This window comes from Cavia porcellus, unplaced genomic scaffold (assembly GCF_034190915.1).
Source record: "Cavia porcellus strain 051 isolate PalLab524CR breed Dunkin Hartley unplaced genomic scaffold, mCavPor4.1 scaffold_22, whole genome shotgun sequence".
NCBI lineage: Eukaryota > Metazoa > Chordata > Mammalia > Rodentia > Caviidae > Cavia > Cavia porcellus.
The window spans coordinates 27,072,867-27,080,991 of NW_026947505.1; positions in this window are offsets into that span (position 1 = coordinate 27,072,867).

The following is an 8,125-nucleotide window of genomic DNA, read 5'->3' on the forward strand; positions in this document are numbered from 1 at the left end:
GCACATTATCTCTTACTGAGTAGGAGTAATGACTGTAATAAAGTAGAGAGATTTTTCTTCTAAAGCAACAAAAACAGCATGCTCTTAATTGACAGTGGACGTGTAAACATGACCCTAACTTATGACAGTTTCAAGTGTTCCTCTGGTCCTAATCTCATAATTTATACAGGTGACAGTAAATCAATATAGATGATGTCAAGTTAGTACATTTATGCCATAAAACCCTTTCACCTCTCTTTTGGAAGAATTGGAAAGCAGTGGTACAGAGCAGCATTTCCTATGCAAGCCTACAAAAGTGTTCCTGTTATGTGACTAGCTTGGGCCCAATTTTTTCATAGTCTACAGATGTTGGCTTGCCACTTTTACCCCTCCTCTTAACTCAACTTTAATGACCTTCAGGAAGTCAGAGAAATTTTCTTATTTTTTTGCTGCCTTCCTCTTTTTTCCCACTTTTCTGTCTTCTTTTCAAGATAGGAGTATAACTGTTGTCTAGGCTGGCCTCAAATTCCTTGGCTCAAGTGATCTTTCTGCCTCAGCTTTCTCAGTAGCTGGAATCACAGGTACACTAAGAAATAACATTTCTTAGTAGATACTAAAAGAGTATTAGAAAAAGTATTGTTGTGTTATAACTCACATACAGCATAGGATAAAGTGGCTTTTAATATTTATGGCATTACTTCAGAAATATTTATTAATTTTTTTTATTTTTTACTTTTTACTTTTTTGAGACAGGTTCTTGGTATGTAGTTCAGGATCGTCTTGAATGAACCATGTACCTCAGGCTGGCCTTGGACTTGAGGCAGTCCTTTTGCTCAGCCTCCCAAGTGGTGAGATTAAGCATGCAGCATTACATCTGGGTAAATATTCATTAAGTTTTAAATAATCCATTTAAATGAGATATTCACAGTACAGACTGTGTATTAATGGAGGTAGTTTATATTAGGGTCACCAGAAATAATGATTTGACCTTGATCACACTGGCAATCCTGCCCTTCCCCCCCAGCCCATCCTAGCTCTTGGGAGAACTCAGTGCAAGTGGTGTGGGTAGGTGTCCTCTTTAGTGTCTCACTAGACTTGGTTATTGTTGACTTTTTTAGTGGCCTGGAGTCTTTTGGCTTTCGTGTGGAAGCTCTGCACTTTGAATATCAGATCTTAATACTAGGGTACTTTAGGCTATAGTGTTCAGTGATACAAAATGCAAATATCCTAAAACTACTGCAGCAATCCCTGACATCTAGATACCAAAAATATTCCTTCTATTTTTTTGGCAGGAGTAATCTTCTTGGGCCATCTTAAAGTTGGCTTGGGGCAGTTTTGCTTTCTTTACTTAAAGACCATCACATGAACTCCCATCATCTAATCCCTGGAATTCTTCCCACTTCCTTTGATATTGTGACCCGCTGTACCAAAGCCCACACAGGAGACAAAAGTATATGTGGGCTCCCTTCCTTTTGTGCTAAATTCATCATCACAAATGTGGAATGACAGAACGGTATGAGATCTTAAATCTGTTGCTTGTCAATCAAGAGGACTGCTGTTTGTTTGCTTTAGATGAAATGTTGGAGAAGGATAAAGACTAACGTTAAGTTTCTTTGAGACCTCAAAGGATTCAGACTGTACTGTATAGTACAATGAGCTATATTGACAGTACAAAAAACAACTGTAGTACTATAACTTTCCTTCAGTTGTTTTTATATAGGATCTTGGAAAGTTTAGAGATGAGATAAAGGGGGAAAAAAATCACTGTTTTTGCTTTAAGTGTAAAATAATTTGCCTTGCCATGCCTTTTCTGTCAATCTCTGTCTCTGTCTCTCACTGTGTCTCTGTATCCATGTCTATCTGTCTGTCTTTCTTGGTAGGGATTGGGCCTGAGCAACACCTGCTCACTTTATTATTTTTTTTATTTAGAGAAAAATGAAATAGAAAAAGGGTACAAATAATGCAGAATTTTAAAAAAGTAAGAAATCACTAGTTGATAAATTACATATTGTTATCTTAGAAGTAGTTTCTCAGGTCACAAAATCAGAGCCTAAAAAGTAGACAGACATTGACAGTACAGCCATTCTGATTGATAAACAAAGACTTAGTAGTATGGTTATCTATTTTGTACACTTAAACATACATACAATTATATCTTTTAGAGCACTTTTCTTCCCTTTCATTATCACACTATTATATATTTTGGATCTTATTACTCTTACAGTTTATTATTATTTTTTATACTAGAGAGGCAATATGATATTTACAAATGGGAGTGTGATTTATTTTACTTATGAGGATTGTCTCAGATTGCCTCAATTTACCTATAAAAGCCTCAAGACCATCTTTTTTATAGCCAAGTAATATTCTATTGTATAAAATGCCACATCTTTTTCATCCCTTCTGCAGTTGATGGGCATTTTGGTTGTTTCCAAGATTTAGCTATTACAAATTGTGCTGCTATAAACATGGGTGCAGGTATATTGCTGAAACGTGACCTTTTCAGTTTTTCTGGGAAAATACCCAGGAGGGGAATAACTGGATTGAATGGAATTTCCAATCCTAGTTTTTTGAGGAATCTCCATACTGATCTACGGTGGCTGCACCAGTCTGCACTCTCACCAACAGTGGAGAAGTGTTCCTTTTTCTCTACAGCCTTGCCAACATTTGTTATTGGTTGATTTCTTGATGGCAGCCATTCTTTCTGAATTGAGATGAAATCTCAATGCTGTTTTAATTTGCATTTCTTGAATGACCAGTGATGGTGAACATTTTTTATGTATTTATTTGTCGTTTGTATATCTTCATTTCAGAAATATGTGTTCATCTCAGATGCCCATTTTTGGAGAGGGTCTTTGAATTTGGGGAGCTTGATGTTTTTCAGTTCTTTGTATGTTCTGGATATTTGTCCTTTGTCTGAGGGACTGCTTTCTAAAATTCTTTCCCATTCTGTGGGTTTTCTTTTCACTTTGTTGGTGATTTCTTTTGAAGTGCAAAAACTTTTAGTAATATGAGATCCCCATTGTTGATTCTTTAAAGTATTTCCTGTGCAGTTGCATTTTGTTCATGAATTCTTTGCCTACTCCTATGTCTCCAAGATTTCTACCTACCTTGTCTTCCAGTAGATTTAGTGTTTCTGTTTTAATATTTAGATCTTTGATCCATTTTGACTTTAGTTTAGTGAATGTGATAGACGTGGGTCTAATTTCAGTCTTTGGTACTCACTTTATTATCTTTTTAAATTGAGATAGAGTCTGATTAAGTTACTTAGTTGCTGAGACTGAGCTCAGATTTGCAATGCTCCTGCCTCAGCCTTCCAAAGTGCTAGAGGATTACAGGACTGTGTCACTATACCCAGTATGATCTAGTATTTTCTAGAAGATGTTTAAATGTTTTTATTATTAGAATTAAGATAGTCTTTATACTTCAATTTATCAAATTGATGTGATGCCAGCAGAGATTGTAAGTACTTCGAATGAAACCGACAGGATGGGAACAGATTTATTCTGCCTATTTCTAGACCTTTCAGTTGTACATAGACTCTGGGACTCATCACCCCCACACTTGTTTAATCTATTTGGTCCCCAGTGACTTTGACTTTGTTAAAATACCCATGCTCCATTGTCTCAAACTTTTTTTTTTTTTTTTTTTTTTTTGGTACCAGGGATCAAACTCATGATCTCATGCTTGCCAAGCAGGTGCTTATGCCGCTGAGCTAAACCTCTGGGCCCCAAGCTCCATTGTCACAGTGCAAAACCTGTCAGTGACTTTGTGGCACAGTATACAAAGAACCTGGCATTGCTACTCTCCTTGGCATTGTCAGTATTCATAGACACCATCATAGTGCCTTGGAAAGATGATAGACTGAAATGCTTAATGTTGAGTACACATCTTTGGTCTTTCCTGGAAAAAACCTAAATATTACTTTGACAGTATCTTTTGTCTGATTTGAATTTTTGTATTATGGGTTTAGAAAAACAGTTGTGGTTGTTGCAAGATTTTTTCCCCCAAAATCAGTGTGTTTATTCTGTTATTTTATCTTTTAATAACTTTCTGTAAGTAAACTTGTGAAGAATGTTTTAGGCATGGTACTATGATAAAACTGGTGAAAATGAGATTCAGAGAGAAGTAATAATCTCTGTAGTTAGAGAGATTGCCTGGGTGAATTAAAAGTCTTTTACGCAGACTTCCTATGAACCCAAAACACGTATTGGTTGTAGTTTTTGATAATGTAGAACAATTGATCTGCATAATCGTTACTGTAGAATAGTCAAACTCATACATTATTTAGTTTAATTTTAAAAAAATACCATTAAATTTACATGTAAATTGTGTCAATATTTATCCATGATTTTAGCTCAAGTATGCAAGTCATATTCTGATCTTAATGCCATGGGAAGTACCAGGCATGGCACTAGAAGGCCACTATCAATATATATTCATGAAGAAAGTCTTTAGCACATGGCTTAATGATAGAAAAATTGCATAATTTCAGATAATTATGTTGAATGAAAGAAATAAAAACAAGAGTGCATCTCCCTTTCCTAGGCTAGTCTTTTGGCAACAGAAAATAGAAAAGTATCCTAGGTCTGTTTCCTCTTTCCCTGGGGTATGAGTCTCTCTATTTCTTACTGAGATACACAGTAGTCCTACTTTCTTCCAAGAAATTCTCAAAGCAGCAGACAGCTGTGGACACTTCACATGCTTTTGGTTTGGAATACAGCATGTGAACCTCTCTGGCCATAAAGTCATTCCTCAAACCAGGATGCTGTTATTTCAGAATGTTGTCATGAAATGAGCTGATGCTTCTTTATGATCAGGCTAAATGTGATTAACCATATGGCTAGATAAGAGATGCAAGATGTTCCATGCAAGGGTTTGATTTTCTCAAGAACCGGGGAGTCAAAATTGACAGTTTGGTAAGCAAGAAAATTGTTTTTCTCATATATTGTTTCCTTTTATTTATCAGCTTGAATATTTTGTTGAATGTTGGGCCTTGATGTGAGTTTTAATTAGAAATGTAGTATAACATTGATCTTACTGTGGTGGCAAGACTAATGTAACACTGAATGCATTTAAAGAAAAGAAATTTTATACATCATAAAATGAGTAACTGAAGCCATGTCAGATACATGATGCCCACCCACCTACCTGCCTGCCCACCTGCCTGCCTGCCTGCCTTCCTTTCCTCCTTCCTTCCTTCCTCTTCAACTAGTTACTTGTTACCTTTTTGCTTCCTGGTTAAGGTGGTTTGCTTTTCTTCACCAAAAATCTATTTTCTTAGCTTTTTGGAACAAATGGCTGCATAGTATTGATTTTATTTTTATTAGGAAGATCAGTTTCTTATATAGTTCTTCATTAAAATTAGACACTGCTTCACACCAAAAGAGATTAGGGGGAGCTGTTACACAATTTGATTTCTACCTTAAATGAGGCTTCAATGCCTCAGTACTATTGTAATTTGGCTTCAGGGACAGAACTAAATACCTGATTCTTCTTAAGAAGGCTGCCATAGTTGGGTGATTAATTGAAGACAGTTTCACAGTTGACGTGCTAAGTCAGCTTCAGGTTTGCAAGAAATAATCTTATATTCTAATGATATTTGAAAGGTGTACTTATCTTGCAGTACACATTTGTAATTGTTTAAATTGAGAGAAAGAACCGCTGTCATTGGCCATCTAAATTAGAAAGCCAGCGCTAAGTTTTAATCATGTTTTTCCTACTGCATAGCACAGTGCCTAGGATGTTAGACACTCAGATGTTTGTGTTTGTACAGCAAATGAATTAGCAGATGGGTGGACAAATAAGTTTGTTGGTCTTTATTTTTAAAAAATTTGATATTATAAAGAATGAATAGCAGATGGTTTATGTTAAATCTGAGGAAGAGTAGCCTCTTTGTAGATTCTGTGCTCTCACATCTTTGAGCAGATGTCTGGAGTAGAACAAATTACCAGATGGGGGCTGGGGTGAACTTTGACACCTTGGAAGTGTCCTGAGAAGGATGTCCAGAAATGCAGGAGAAAGCAACAGAGTCTTACTTGTTTCAATGCATTTACTGATATCTGAGATGTGATTCAGACTTCGGGTTCCTAGGTTGAATTTCTTCTTATTTATAGCACTGGTCTAAATGGTGAAACCATTCTTCCCATTCTGATTTCTATTTTTTACTTTTTGTGATCCAACAACTTTTAAGTAAGACAAAATAATAGGGAAGTTAACTCCAAAATTTTAGTCTGTGAGCACCATTTGATGGGCACTAACATGACCCCCGACACACACACCTGAGCTTGTTTCATACTGATTGATTGATTGATTGATTGATTTTTTTAGACAGGCTCATTATATAGTTCAAGCTGGTCTTTAACTCACGTAGACCAGGCTGGCCTTGAACTCAGGAGGGTGATCCTGCCTCTGCCTTCCAAGTGCTTCCAAGTAAACTCAAGTTTACTTCTTTAATGTCACCTAGGCCACTAGTTTTTCAAGAATAACTGCCCTACTTGGAAATTATATAGGATTTTTAATAAAATTCTAACAACAGTCACTGAACATTTGGCAAGTGCACCATTAATTTACAGAAAAAAAGCAAATGTATCTCAGCTTCTCTGTGTTTCCATATAATATGTGGATTTGACTTCTGTTTTTTTTTTTTTTTTTGTCTTTTTCTTTTTTTATTGGTACCAGGGATCGAACTCACGACTGCCAGCTTACAAGGCAGGCGCTTATGCCGCTGAGCTAAATCCCCAGCCCCTTGACTTCTGTTTTTATGTCAGTACTTATTTATTGGGATAAAGAGAAAGGCTTCACCAATGACTAACAAAGGAGTGCTCTAGTAGCCTGAGTCTGGACACCCTGCCTGCTGCTGCATGGCTTCTAAGTTGTAAGAGCCTCAGATTCCAAGGAAAAGTTACATTGTTCTTACAAACAGACCCCAAACGTGCCCACAGTGTCCACATGCTGGAGTTTTCCCGGTTTAGATTCCAAGAAGGATAAGTATGAAAACATTTCATGAGAGTGCCACACATTGCATCATAATAAAGGAAAGATACAGCTATTATTTAAGGGTGGGTAGAAGAAGATAGAACATATCAGGTGCATTAAGGTGTAGCTAGCAGATGATGAGACCTGGGCTCAGGAGGATGTGGTCCTAGAACTTGCAGCTCAGTCCCAGTGGCCTCCCATAGCCACCTTGAACATCTAAGTAAAAGGGACCTTTTGTTACTCTTAAAAACTTTTTATTGCCCACCAAATAGTGCTGGATTCTCCACTCTCAGAGATTAACTGTGGCTGCTACAAACTGGCTACTTCCTTTGCAATCTGAGCTGCTGACTCAGTCAGGCCCACTGTTCATGTTGGAGACCTTTGGTCCTTGCTTTGTGCTTTTGTGGAAACAAAGTGGCCATTCGACAGTAGGACATTGAGTGCATCTCAGAAAGACTCAGAGAAAAGCTAGTCCTGCAATGGCAAGCAGAAACACCAAGATGACATCCAGGATTTGGAGGCAGATTTATGTTACATCAACGGGCACTGATCAGGATCATTCCCAAAATATCGGGCCATGATCTCTGGTAGACTAGGGCTTATATAGGATAAGCAGAGAGGAAGTACGGAGACAAAATGGCTTGTCAACAGGGGATTGGTTCTTACAGTGCGTATTATAGTGACCAGCTGTGCGTCACAGTGACCAGCCATTTCTTTTCTTTTTTTTTTTTTTTGTCTTTTTCATTTTTATTGGTACCAGGGATTGAACTCACGACCACACATTTGCAAGGCAGGCGCTTATGCTGCTGAGCTAAATCCCTAGCCCCTGACCAGCCATTTCTAAGAGACAAAAGTAACAGGAACTGTAACTGGAACTATTACCTGTGCAACTAAAAAACTGAAGAATACTGGCTGGGACAAGGGGTGTATCTTCTGTTACAGTCTCAACTTTCACACTCTTCCAAATAGCAGGAAAGAAGTATAGACTAATAGCCTGGAAATTCTTCTCACAGAGGCCAATTAAGTCACAAGTTTGAACATACAGTGCCAGCCCACTGTCATTCCAGAGAACTCTCCATTGCATCATTGACCTCTGGACTGATGAAGACTGCACTGGAGTGAGCTGAGCGATGTTTCCACTTGCTTGGGCAACTGTGTCTTTGTCTGA